This window comes from Apostichopus japonicus, chromosome 4, assembly GCF_037975245.1.
Source record: "Apostichopus japonicus isolate 1M-3 chromosome 4, ASM3797524v1, whole genome shotgun sequence".
In the NCBI taxonomy this organism is placed as follows: Eukaryota; Metazoa; Echinodermata; class Holothuroidea; order Aspidochirotida; family Stichopodidae; genus Apostichopus; species Apostichopus japonicus.
In genome coordinates, this window is record NC_092564.1 from 7,711,508 (window position 1) to 7,726,107 (window position 14,600).

General features: G+C 37.0%; 1 protein-coding gene and 1 long non-coding RNA gene across 10 annotated transcripts in view; one reads left to right on the plus strand and one right to left on the minus strand.

Annotated features, from left to right (window-relative positions):
- The window catches only part of LOC139966330 (uncharacterized), a 77,494-nt gene that overhangs the window by 43,344 nt on the left and 19,550 nt on the right, over nt 1-14,600 (minus strand). The gene's annotated exons all lie outside the window — the stretch shown is intronic.
- The window catches only part of LOC139966326 (divergent protein kinase domain 2A-like), a 50,743-nt gene that overhangs the window by 18,002 nt on the left and 18,141 nt on the right, over nt 1-14,600 (plus strand). Inside the window, exon 1 of one of the 2 annotated variants that reach the window (XM_071969213.1) lies at nt 10,727-11,019. The exons of the other annotated variant lie outside the window; for it this stretch is intronic. The gene's annotated coding sequence lies outside the window, so the exon portion shown is untranslated. Of the gene's footprint in view, nt 1-10,726; nt 11,020-14,600 lie in introns of those variants that run through there. 2 annotated transcript variants of the gene reach the window in all.

A 14,600-nucleotide genomic window follows, 5' to 3' on the forward strand; every position in this document is an offset into this window, starting at 1 on the left:
AATAACTTAGCAACAAACATAAAGAAAAAGAAAAATTCCTGAATATGCTAAGAAGATCAGAGATGTAGACAACTTGGTCAACTTTGAATTGAACTTTGAATAACATCTTTGCCCACATCATCTTCAAGTCTACTGAATGTGGACTGACAAAATGACTGGACTTTAACAGTGGTAACAGTGTTAGAAATAAAATGGGTTAGAATGGTACAAGAAGTGCCAAAAAACAATCAGATTTCAGTAGTATGTTACTTACGTACAAAACATTGTCTCCTTTGCAAGGTAGAATATGTAAACACTTGGCTAAAACCAGTATTAAAAGTTTTTTTTTCTTGTTAACTGACAAGTTGTGAAAAGTTCAATAGAAAAGTTAAAGTTAAAGGAAAATGAAATGAAAAAGTTGTTTGTTCTGGTAACTTCTATATTTAACATAATAACGGCATGGTCATTTCTATAATCACCGGCAATATGAACGGTTGTACAAATGTCTGACCCTAGTATACCGGTTATTACAACAATAAACCTGTCACCTATTCACTGAAAAACCTCCAACGAGGTTAAAATCGGTTGCCAAATAACGACAGCTTTGTATTATTGTGGACGTTTCTTGAGATCCGCGGTAATCTTTTGGCTATTTGGGTTCTTTCCTCTATTAGGCCGCAGAGAACTTCCTTCTTCCTCTACGACCCATGACAGTATTGCCCACAATATAATTTCAAATATAAATCTTTGACCCAAACTGCACAATATATTGGTTTCTAATTGCTAATTCTATTTCATGAATTTTTGCTCAATAAATGAATTATAGGAAGCTGTAGATGTGAAATATCAACTCATTTCACAGATTTTCTGTTGTATTTAACAACTGTATCTGGTTTGATTGAAGTGCTGTAATGATTTGCACAGACTTATAAAGATGGGAATTCATCATTTATTTTATGCACTGTATGTACAGTAGAATGATGGTGTTGGGGGGGGGGGATGGATGGAGGGGAGAAGGGTGAAGCTATGGGTTAGTGTTGAACAAAACACATATCTGTAGTGTCATGCTGCAACAGCTGATTAGAGATTATTTGAACTCAGTAAAGCTGGCCAGGCAAAAACAAGAGAAGGGAAAGAATATAAAATGATATCACATATGTAGGAGTTACATAATAGCAAAGAATGGTGGAATATAAATTTCAATGTACTGTGTGTGAATATGACAATCTTTGCAAAAAGAGCCAGAAGACCAGAATGTCCAATTCCTTGTGCTCTTTCCGTCGTAACATAGTGTCGTGGACAGAAACATATGGTGGTTCTCATCCACGTAAATGACATGAATGTTACCCATACCTGTACGGAAGCCACATAATGTTGATAAACCTCTCAATCCCAAGTGGGATGCCAAAACATTTAATACACATGGTAGAATTTGACCATATATGTACTTATGCCAACCAAACATGTAACATTTTTGGTCTTAATTTTTTCGATATGAGGTTTGTGTGATCAATTATTTTTCAGTCTGAATAACCAAAGCAATTCATCAAAAGGCTATAATAGCACTCAATAGAAATAAAAATAAATAAAAGATTTTCTTGCAGAAACATGTTTGACAACCCATACACAGGTATGTGCTCAGGAATATTTGAGTGCCAGGCAGATTGTGCGGTAGTGTGATCCATACCCCGTGAGAGGGATCTCATGGGTGGGGTACCCCCTCCCAACTGGACAAATTTTGCACATGAAGTATGCTTAGGTGGTGCTATTTTTCCTATTCTGTGCCATGTATTCTCCCAAATTTTGGTTATGGTAAAAAAGATTAAATTATAAAAAAAGTGCCAGGCGGAAATGTTTAAAATACTGTTTGTGCTGGGCGGCATTCAGAACTGCTGGGCGCAGCCACCCGGTGCCGCCCAGTGTGAGCACATCCCTGCATACATACAGTATTACTGGCACACGGTGTACATAACACTAATGTTCTACCATACATTGGTTCTGTTGTGACTCACCCTTGTGCATCTATATAAATCAGACATCTGTTTTTGTCATTTAAACCAAAGAGGCTGCTCCCACATCAATACCTCAGTATTCCCACACAATAGCTTCCTGAGTTTCGGGCGGAGGATTTTTCACCGTGAAATATCGGTTTTGTACCCCAAATACAGTCAAAGTCAGTCGTTTCAGGAAATTCTAATTTGACATAGTTTACTTGACAATCATACTAGTCTGAATTAAAGGATTTACTCAATTATCTCTATTAATGGTAAATAAGCTCATGATCTTCCTTCAGCTTCACTAGCCAACATTAGTAAAATGTCAACTGTGGAGAGGAAAACAATTAACTTCTTGGATCACCCTTGGGTTCAAGCATGAACAGAATTAATCACCCTCTTGATCCTTCACAGTATTTAATGTTATGAAAATATCTCCTATGTTTGTTTGTTGTTAAGTTCTGTTGCTAGGTGAAGAGTCTTACCTCGTGATTAACATGAGCTGTAAATTCAGAATTATATGAGAATGATGAATTGCTTTATTTTCAGTTGCCAGCGTTCAGTCAACTCCTGAAACGTGAGAGCTCTTCTACCGGATAACAAAATTCCACCTTACTTGAATATTTTCACAACTACTTACTCTAAACTACATTTTGAATCCATCGTAAAGAATTTCAGTGGCTTCATTGTTCATCCCCTCCTACTCTTTCAACCCCCCCCCCCCACACACACACACACAAACAGGAAGGAAAAGTTTTTTATAGCATATTCACAGAAACTGTAGAATTTGCAATATTAAATTTGTTCACTCTTTCTTCATTATTTGAAATGAAACATGGCTACCAGCTAATGGACTGCACTGTTATGGGATTTTATTATCCCACAATGTAAAATGAGATTAATTTTTTGGCTTGGACAATACTTTGAACCAGTGACCTTAGGCTATACAGATCACAGCATCTTCATAGACTGATGACACTGATTTGAATCCAGTTCTAAACCAAAATTGTCTTTGCTCAATTCCAGTTTGTCCTTAAATTGCCCAATTACTTTTCCATTGTTCCTTAATAAGTACATAAATTGTTAAGAATGCCAAGAAGACCTGCAGTGTGTCAAATTTCAACAGTGTCATTTGTGAATTTTGATCCACGCCCCCCCTCCCCACCCTCCCACACTCCTCACCATCCAATTGCAAGGTAGGAAATAAAGTTCAGTTTGTCTTTATCTTGTTAGTGCATATCATTCCACAATACAATTTGAGAAGACAATAAAACCCTCGTAATAGGCTATATATGAGTTCCTGACTGACACAAGTCACAGGAAAATTCCTAATCAGCTGGCAATCTTTCAAATTTGCTTTTTTTCTAAACTTTTCACATTACAATGTCAGCCTTGAACTCACAGCTGGCTAGACAAAAAAGTTGAACATGATGAGAAAAACACAGTTAAAAATAATCCCTTTGGAGGCATATTTCAAAGTTTTAACACTCAATCCACACTTAACATTGTCCAAGGTCATCTAATTCTTCCAGTATTGTTCTATTTTCGTTAACATTATATTATGTATGCCATTGCCTGATATGAATATTGCCAAATCCTAATTTCCTGATGAATAAAGACTGGGTATATTTATTTCTATGTTTTTGTCACAAACATTGAACTAACTATTAGCCTTTTAGTATGATCCTTACATTCAACAACAGGATGCTTTATTGGGAATATATACATCCTTAAATTGTCTTGTTTGTCTTGTAGTTCTTGCCATTATATATATATAAGCTAAGAAATTCATTCTAGATATTAAAAGAACAAAATTGAAGACTAATGGTTTGTTGTCTTCCCCTTTGATTAGCAGTGAGAGAACTGGAGGGATGGTGTAAGCTAAAGTGGGGAGAGGGATTGAAACAGAGGTCCACTCAAGCTGATATAGATTTTATTCTTTGAAACCAGGACCCTCTAGTTACAAATGGCTACATAGGCAATTAAATGCTTGCTGTTTACTAAACAGTGTATATAACATCAATTGCATAGTAAGAATTGAAACTACTCCATCTTGTTGTCATGGAGGTATACTCTGACCATTACAGGCTTTATAAAACTGCTAGATTCATTTAAACTACATGTACGTGTTCAGGCATGGCTGAACCACATGGTAACAGTGTGGCATGATAAGAACAAGCCAGAATAAGTTTAATGACAGCTATTGGAATAACATACACTGTACACAATAAACACAAAAAACACAAACATATAGCTCATTGCCAAGGCAGCATGCATATGTTAGTAATGCAGCGCAGTATCGATACTAATTCACACCGCTAAGGAAATCATCAGTAGGCATGACAACCCAGTTAATTATGTAAATAGCCTTGTGAAACATACTGTAGCACAATGAGATTGGCAGACAACATTAGCAATTAATAATAGTTACGTGATAGTTTAATACTTCCTGATACAGGATCAGCCAGATTTCTAACAGATTTCTTCCAAGGATTTAATGGTAACAACTGGTATTAATGTTCCTGAGTGAATTTGTGGAAGAAGAATTCATCAGTGTTGCAAAATATAAATATTTTTTATGTACAGTAATGATTATCAGTAGAGATGTTTTCAAAATCATGTTAAAAAGATAAAAAAATATGTTCACATGTATAAGTACTATTAAAGTTTAATCATCTCTAAATTTCTAAACTCTCTCTCTCTCTCTCTTTATGCTACAAAGCCAAGATAACTTCGTTTTGACCACTGAGACAACTAAAAGACAACTGTCAAGACTTTCTATAGCATTACTAAAAATTTGCAAGGTTTAAATCCTATTGGACAATACCCCTGAAATGTTAAGTACTTTGATATGAAAAGGCTCTTCTCAGGTCAACAATGTGATAAATATTGTAAGGACAGTGCCACCCTTTAGTAAATGTGGCTGTGTGTGTATGTCCATGTACTATAGTATAAATCTTGCAGTTTTCCAAGCTATTATTGCATATTTCCATGGTAACAAATATGTATTTCTTTCACTCAGATATGTTACAGAAACCCTCCATGAAGCATTCATGGCATGAATAGTTACAAAATAGTAACCAAATGGATGTGATTGAAGACTTTGATGTTATATAATTTTCTCCTTTAATGCAGTTTAACCACAATCTGAAAACATTTCTCTCAATGATGCAAAAATCATTAACAATGCTTTACCCCACCCCCAACTACCCCTTCCCCCACGATAGGAATGTGTCATCATTTACAAAGCTCACAGAATTAGTTCAACTATCAGTGAGTTTTAAAATATATTTCTGATGTAGTTACCTATAATTAACATTTTAAATACACATTAAATATAAGTAGTCTATTTCTCTCCCCCCCCCCTCGCCCTCCTTCCCCATGTTCCTCCCAATTGCTTGGCCTATTCATTGGCTAGCATCCTTTGTGTCTCTTGCCATATATATGTTGTATTATTACTGTAGCTCACTACAATAGTAAACTTCTGTAGTAAAGTTCAGTTAATTTTGAAACCAAGATTTTAAGTAGGGTTAAACTGGTACCCTTCTGCATTTATCAATCAACTACTAGAAAAAAGTAATTAACTTATTGTATATATGTAATAAAGTGACCACTTTGGGTGTATACTGAATGGGCAAGTTGATTTCTTCTGACATAAATTACCTCACTGAATGGGTACAAAGAGATTGATTACTGGATTATGGTGATAGTTTAGGTTTCCCTTGCACCAATTAAGGCAAAACCTTGTACAATAATGAACAAGCATAATGAACTGAACAACACAAAACTACAAAAGCCTATTCAACCGTACCACCTATGCATTCAGAAGGTTCCTTTGGTTCGTCTTTCAGGACTGGCGGTACAATGGAATTCTTCAGTCAAGGTAAATATTACAAGAGTACAGTTCCTTGACTGAACCATTGTTTAATCCACTTGCAGATCTAAACTTTGGTTTGAATCTATAGTTTAAAAAAAAAAAAATGGACTGTTTACCTGCTCTCTATCACTAAAAACTTGTCACATTTCATTTGATGAGGAATCTACAGACCAAAGTTTTGCTCCCCGGGGACCTGTTCCGCTCCTTTCAGTCAGTCCCTAGGTATCCATTCACTTTGCATACAACTTCAGTGCTTCCTGTACTGTGTGTACATAAAGCCGGATGTGCACACTACAACAATGTCTAGTTATATTTGCATACTTGTGCAGACCTGAACCTTTGCTTGAATATTATATATTAAAAAATCCACCAAAACAAAGATTGTTTACCTGCCATAGATCACAAACAACCTTGTCACATTCCGCTCAATGAGTAATCAACAGACCACCTATCGATGTTTTTGTGACATTTACAGAGCTATGGACAACAACCATCATTACTTCATAATGTAAACTGCCCTGACAGCCTAACCGATCACTATGAACCCACTTTGCACAACAATCATGCACATACTGTCTAAAGTGGAGATTTTATGAAATGTAGTAGGTAGAAACTATTAATGCATAGGAGAAATGTCTTCTCAAATGGGGCAAATGAGGTATGTGCAATTAATGTATACATATATACAGTCTGACAGGTGGTCTCTTAAGAAATTATTGGCATAAATTATGGCCGCACTCTGAAACTTAATAATAAAAATAATAAATAATAAATGAGACATATATAGCGCCAAATCAGTAGACAAAAGTTACTGCTCAAGGCGCTTTACAAAGAAAGCAAATTAATTAACAAAAGAACAAGTGCAAAATAGGGCGTAAAGTAAAAAGATACTGAAACTTGCAAAAAGAAGCATAATAACATCAGCATAACTTTCCGCATTGGTAGTAATTCACTTTATTATACAAGTCTTGACCACAATATCACATTAAATGGAACTACCAATGAGGGCAGTCATGCCATTATATTGTCATCATGCAAGTTTTATGTATGTTTTGTGCTTGAAAAAAGAAAATGATTGCTGTAAATGTGTAAATAGTATACATGTAGAGTTTTTTATTGCACAGTTAAGAGTCAAGAATCTATTTTGTTAAGAAAAGGGTGGCAAATAGAGAAAAGTAATAGTATCAACTAAACCCATAGGAGCATACATGTGAGGGCCGGGATGCCCTCAATAAAAGGGGGGCAAAGAGGTCTGGGATGGGGTAATTTATCTAGTTATGTCAGAAAAACTTGTGAAGATTAACTTTTGGCAACATTTAACAGTAGATAGAGTGTTTGTGTTACAGTCATCTCAAGGGCTAAATTAGAACCTGTAATCCTTTAGTAGATTTTTCGTAAATAAGCTATGTACACCAGAATCTTTTTTCCAGGTCGCTGTGTTTTCAATAATGCGACTTGGAGTCGCAATTACTGTCAGATAATCAAGTGGTCTTTAATTTGTTCCTAGAAATGGTCAAAGGCTGTAATAAATAGGCTAAGTGTGTACGCAAACAGCTGTACACCCTTTGTTAAAGAATAGGAAATTAGTTGACAACTTGTCATGGTGACTAGATTAAGCAAACCTCAAGATGACCAATTAAAGTGGAGAAAGAAATTCTTTTAAACTGTTAAGTTCTCCAACTTGAGGGTTACTTGGTTTGACATGATCGCTTGTAATCCAATGTTTACGTAATTACTTAATTGGTAGGTTCTTGTTTGTCACCAGTTGGGTTCAACACACTTGAAGTTTGTAAAGGTTGCCTCAGGTACATTGGAGTGGAATAGCTAGGTTTTCAGGGCTCCACCCCCTCCCCCCCCCCCCATCCTCAGGAGTGAGAGATGGGTCCTATCACCCTTTAATACTTCATCTAAATTCACTTGACAGAGAGCCAAGAGTTTAAGAACCACAAAATCCTGCCTAGCTATCTTTAATACCTGGCATGACATGCAGTTGTCATCCTATTGGCTCAAACTGTCAGATCCAACCCTTGGGGGACTCCTGGACATTGGAGGCCCTGGTTCAATGAGCCGCCTGAAGCTACAACGCCTCCGATTTGATTATACCAAAAAAAATGTTTGCTGTTAGCTGCATTTTACACCTCATTTGATGACCTCTGTGTTAGTTTTCTCTTTAAACCCAGATTTTAATACATATATATTACCACATGTCTACTAATTTTCTGTCGCTATCCATCAAATTATTAGAGCATGAAATCAAGAGATTTGGTTGTACAGGCTCTACGTTTACACGCGACATGAAAATAAAAGAAAAGAAATATGGGCAAATATGCAAAGCCAACAAAAAAGAAAGAGATAAATTTAACCGATTAGGTCATCAGAATTTGTTGGTACCATTGTCATCTGACCAACACCTGCTGGTCGATTTATACATTCCATTTTGAAAAGAGGCCCTTATTAAACCTTATTTTCAGTATGATGTTGGCCAACTTTTGTACTTGTCTAACCTGTCCCAGTTTAAGGCTATACTGTTGCTGTATTAGGCTGGTTGCAATACTTTTGCACATGGTTTAAATTGTGGAGATGCCCATTAAATATAAAGGAAAGAATTTGTTGACTACTTGTTGGTACTTGGTGAACATTTCTAGTGCTTCTATGATGTCAATACTGCTTTGCTGGTTTTGATGGTAGTAGATAATCTAGTAATTTTTTTAAATTTGCAAACTTCTGAAATACTGTTCAAAGTTAAGATTTTATTAACAACATATTTAACACTCCACCTGTAATGAGCCCAAACATGACCATGCCCAACTTGTTACCAAAAAATCATTCCAAAAAAAAAAAGTCAATTTTATCCTTCAAATTTTTTTCCTCACATATTGATAGTGGCATATGAAAGGGGGAAGGGGATAGGGGAAGGAGAAAGGGGGGGCACAGCAAACTGAGAGCAACATTTGGTGAGACACAGTATGTGGTAAACACTGGAGGCACCAGAACAAGTGCCAAACGCGAAGCCATGTCGGCGTTGGGTCCAGGGGGCCACCCTAGGGCCCCCTGGTGGGAGAATCCCTCTGAAGCTTTGCAGTTTTCAAGTCCCCAGATCTTATATCAGCTTCAAATCAGCAGAATTTTGGAGGTAGAAGTCAAGGTTTGTGTGTGTGTGTGTGTATCTTCCTGCCTGAGGTCTTTTTGCACATGCAAAATTTCATCGGGGGAGAAAGGGGGCACCAGGGGTCACTAAGCATGGGAGGGGGAACATCCCCATCTTCCCCCTCCTCCCACTTGGGAATGCCACTGGCCATTGAATAATCAATGGTGGATTCAGTGAAAACTTCTTCAATGAATTGATCTCATGATATTGGAATCGTGTGACTTCAACATCAAGACTCCAGCATAGTCTATATAGTGGCAATAATATTACAATAAGACCTTTGAACTACCCTCTAAAATATATGCGGATTTGCTTTGCGAATCACAAATTTGCTGTCTGCAAAGAACGCATGATCCATTTTAGTTTCACAGAAGCTACAACAGACTTAAACAGACTGCCATGTGAATTTATAATTCACAACCAATGCCATTGACTCTTTATGATATTAACCGGGTGGGAATAGTCCCTCATAAAATGAAAAATATATACCCTTATCTGCAGGTTCGTTGCACAATCCAGCTGAAGTGTAGCATATTAGTATAAATGGAAATTCTTCAAACATTTGAGTGGGTGGAAGGTATTCCATAAAAATGTGGTGTTTGGGGGATTGGAACAAAGTTTTATATGCTATGAATTTATGTAGTTGATGATACTCTTTCCCTGATGTCTAATAAAAGCTTTTCCCAATAATGATTAAATCTGACAATGCATGTTTTTACTTCAATAACCTATAAAGTTATGGGATTGTACTTTTAGTGCTGTCTTGAATATCACAATTGAATGTACCTTCTACTGTTTCTATGGCCTATAACCCCATCCATTCTCATCCCTGGGAAATGGTTGAATAGTAAGGAACAAAAGAGGATCAATATTGTTTTTACCTAATGGTACCAAAAATGTATGTATGTATATGTATGTATATTAGATCCTCCTGCAAGCAGGAACTCGCTAAGAAGCCTCATTGGCTTATCAAAGCCGCAAGCTGACCGAAGTCAGTCTCTTACATTCATATTTAACGTCCATGATTATGAATTGCTAATTGTCAACAACTCTGTAACTGGATGACATACATTAATCTGGGAGTGACTCGAACCGGGGACCTTATGATTGAAAAGGCACCGGCGTTAACCACTGAGCTAACACTCCTACTTGCCTTGCCTAATTGCCTTGCCTTGCTCACTCTGTTCCACTATGAAAAATTTTCAACAAACAGGTTCTTCTCATCTGCAGTCACAAGCCATGACTTTAATTCAGGTCAAATGTCGAAATATTGCACTGAACATCTTAAACCAGAGTGGGTGGTATAAATGAGTTTTGGAAGTCATTGTGGTCATTTGAGTTTACCTATCACATTTTGGTGTGACCCATTAAATTAACTTACTTTTTGTCAGGCTGCGGTGAGATACCTCTATTGATAGGATACTACTGACTTCATCCATATCCTACACCCCCACTATAACATTTATAATATCAGTATTCTCCTCCTACCCACCCTTTTACAGTTTACTTCCTTTAACAATATGCCACAGAAGTCATGATGAGAAAAGTACAGCACACTTTAATTGATCTCAACCACTTGCATAATACATCATCACTGTTACCCGTGGCAATGCCCAGCATCGGGCGTGCGGGCAATCCCTATATCCCATGTCAACATGTTTGTGAGGTGTTAACTTATTTCCTTTGGCAAGGTTTAGTCAGGATTTTAAGTGACTACAACATGCAGTAGTATTTCCTGCTCAAGATAGCTTTGGCAACAAATTTAGCCATTGAGTGCTTCCCTTTCAAAACCATCAGATTCATAAAGTCAACAAGCACCTATATGCTTACATGCTTGTGAGTCTGTAGTCCACTCATCTTCATTGTTTAAATCTCACATACATCAGCAGAGACTAGAGAGAGAGGTAGCGGTTAAAGACGTTCGTTGTCCGATAATTAGTTGGAAAATTTTGGATTATCAGTAAATACTTTACACCATGGACTAATAATTCTGCTAGATGTTACCATGAGTGACAGACAAGGTACAACCTTTCTCTTCCTTTTTTTTCTGTTTTTTTTTCTTTCAATTTTCAACTAATAGAACTTGGCTATTTATTTATTAATCATTGAATTTATATATATGTTTTTTAACTCATGCCACTTGTGTTTAGCTCTTTGTTGTACAGTTTTTCCGTTTGGCTACTGTACGCTGGTCAACAAAATTGAAAAGGAAATTACCTTAATTAATGCTTAAGTTGTACATCATAGGGTAATTGCCTTTGGCTGGCGATATATGTCAATTTTTGTATTTTAGTTGTAAATATTCTAGGTTGGTTAAAGTCCATGCAGAAAAGCATACAGCTTGCATATATACCAGTGCTTTGGATTTTATTTGAGAGGTGGGAGGGAGGGGCGGCCTCAGAGCTGCATGGTTTTGTATCAATTCTTAAAGATCATAAAAGAAGTTTCTATCAATAGTGTAAGCAACTTCAAAGCCAGTTACTTGACATTTCCTCAGACATTAGGCACACACTATTCACCACTCAATGCAAATATTAACTTGAAATTAAATTGGCACACACGACAAAATTGTAATCCCCTCTTGATCAACTAGATCATCACTCAGGTATTATTCTATTTTTATCGCTAACACACATAGTAACAATTTTCTAAGATATCCCTGTTATGAAATATATTGTAATTCAGTTTTGTTAAATATGAACAGGTACTTTTTATCATAATAAGCTTAAAAAGTTGTGTAACATTACAGCTGTATATGCCTTCAAAGTACTCATGCTTTAGCATATGACTTGAATTATGAACTTGAAAAATACTAAATCACGCATGGCAGATTACCAATTCCCTCAAGATATGTAATGCATCCCTGTGGGCATCACTAATGACCACAAAAATCATGACATTACTGGGTCACTCCCCCCCCCACCCCTCTGCTTTAGATAGATAATATTTTATTATTATTTAACTTGAAAGGTAGGTTTATCCCATTTGGCTGAAGTTGTTGAACATTGACAGCTGTGTATCAGTTCATGGTCGCCCTGGTTAGCATCTCTTGTTAAGGCCGCCTGTGTCATTTCTCTGATGACAACAATGACATGGATATGGTTTCTATTCATACTTGGTGTCTCTGTCCAGCTTTCAATACTTTACCACCAAGGAAACGGTCTTATAGTTATTGTCTCATTTTTATCTACCAACACATAAATGTGATTCACATCTTGTCTCGATATGTCAAAGGTCAATCCACTCATCAAAGGGTTCCGAAGAGGCGCCAGTGAAACACAAACAAGAACATTCTTTTGATGTTTCGAATCATTTTCTTTGAAACCTTTTTTTCTCTTCTTTTTTCTTGTATCAGTGAGTTTTTTTAAGATCGGTAATGTTTGCCAAAATGGTAGAAATATCTACAAATTTCAAATCTGTTAATATGCTTTGATCAATTTATGGTTCTCTTATAAGAAGTACATAACAGTGAATGTCAACAGTTACTGAATGAGAGTTGGGGCTGGGATCAACTAAAGAGTTGTCAAGTTTATGATCAGCATGAGTCATGTCTTAGTTGTATCCAAGGTGGAAGGTGGCTACAATGTGGTGTAATCCTTGAAAAGTGGGATTTCAAGGGTGTTGGATTTCTAGGTTCCAACCCCTGACATTTACTGTACCAAGGCTTTTCTGCAGCCTTGATTAGTCTGACAAGTTTCAAAAACAGATGTTCTATAGTGTCGATTTGAATAAATCTTGTTTTCTTTTTATCATGGGTGTTGTGAGTTAACAACAAGATGGGATTATGTTGTCATGGTAATTAGCTCATAACAGAGAAGCTAATACAACAGTGGTGACAATCTTCTTTCCTATGGTGAGACGTTACAGTTACATGCATACAGTATTTCTTAAATTATTGAGCATTCATTATTTAGAGAACATTATGCAAGTTTGCTTTCAGAGTCATACATGAGAGTATCCCTCCAAATTGTGGGCAATTCATAATAAAAATAAAAATTATATAGATTCATATATCGCCACTCCAGGGAACGAGGCGCTTCAAAAAGTGGAAAGCGTCAACATTGAAATGCAGAACAGAAAAAATGAGTCTTCAGTAAACTCTTAAAAAGTTGAAAGATTAGAACAAGTTTGAAGATGGTCTGGTAACTGATACCAAAGACTTGCAGTGGAGTAAAGTAAAACGTCTGAATCCGTAAGCCTTCACACTAGGTTTAGGTACGCAGAGGTATGATTTGCTTGGGTAAAGGTAATATGATCATCCTAGTAGTTTCCCCACCCACCTTGAAATTCATGGGGAGGGGGGACTAGCTGTTCCCAATGCGGGACTTTGACAATTCGTCTAAATTGGTTAGTAGAAAATGTCAGTGCTCTTACTTTGTTTGTATTAGACTCTTTAAATTACCATCCACCGACATAATCCCCTTTGAAATACCTCTCCATTCCCCCCCCCCCCTCCCTCCTCAGGTCATTGGTTAATGGTGGTTGCAGCTAAGCTTGATACAAAACAAAGCATAAATCGCTGCAATGTCATTTCTAGGACGATACGATATATGGTAGAGACTTCCATCGATATGATCAGCAAAGATATCCAACCTTCCTCCCTCGGCTACCCATCCCTGCAGTTGTTAGGTAAACTTGGCGGTTTCGCTATTACCTGCCCTTCTTTCAACAGAAATTATATCAAGCACACCGCCTTTAACACTACAGTATTATATAAAGCCCATGGGCATTTAAAAGTCCTTTACCCCAACATGTATCTTCTTGGAGGATTAAAGTCGATGATTTTGACAACAGGATTGGGTTCACTAGGAGCAGTTATCCAGGTAGACAGAAGGAGATATACAATCCCTTTGATCGGAATGAAAATAAACATAGCTATAAAATCTTAGGATTTCATACCACTACGATGACAGACATTTGACGATGTCATAATTTCACCAGTCATAGAAAAGTCCTATCTGTTCTGTAGTGGTACTACCCTTTCACTTCCAAGGGCGAAAAAAAATCCTTGTTTTCTTTACGAAGGTGTTTTGTATGCAAAAATCTTAAAATTACAAACAGACCATGGTATGCCATTGATAAATAAAATGGGAATATAGAACACTAAGTAAACTTTATCATTTTCGAAGGACTGTGATATAAAACCTGCAGTCATCTGTCACCCAAATGTACAAAGAAACTAAACACAGCTTGAGAAATGGCAGAATGGGAGAGAGAAATGGTTGAAAGGGAAGAACGAGAAAGATTGGGGGTATTTGGGGGTGGGATGGGGGTATGTGGGGGTGGGGTGGGGACATGTGGGGCTGGGGTGGGGTGGGGATGTTGAAAGGGTAGAAAAGGGAGGAGAATGGGAGGGGAAGGAAGGGGAAGGGGTATAAAGGAGACAGTAACTTTTAAAGTGTAAAATGGTTTTCGATATAGTGTACTTGAGATTCAAAGTTGATTATTTGCATGGCCACTGCATGGTTACTACGTGAGACAAAAGCAGATCAATACATAGCTGCTGTAAGTGGGACCTCTGCCTCTTTTTAAGTCAAGTATTGGCCTGGTTTTATTTATGGAAATTGGGACACAGTCAGTACCAGAGGTATTGCTCGAAGTG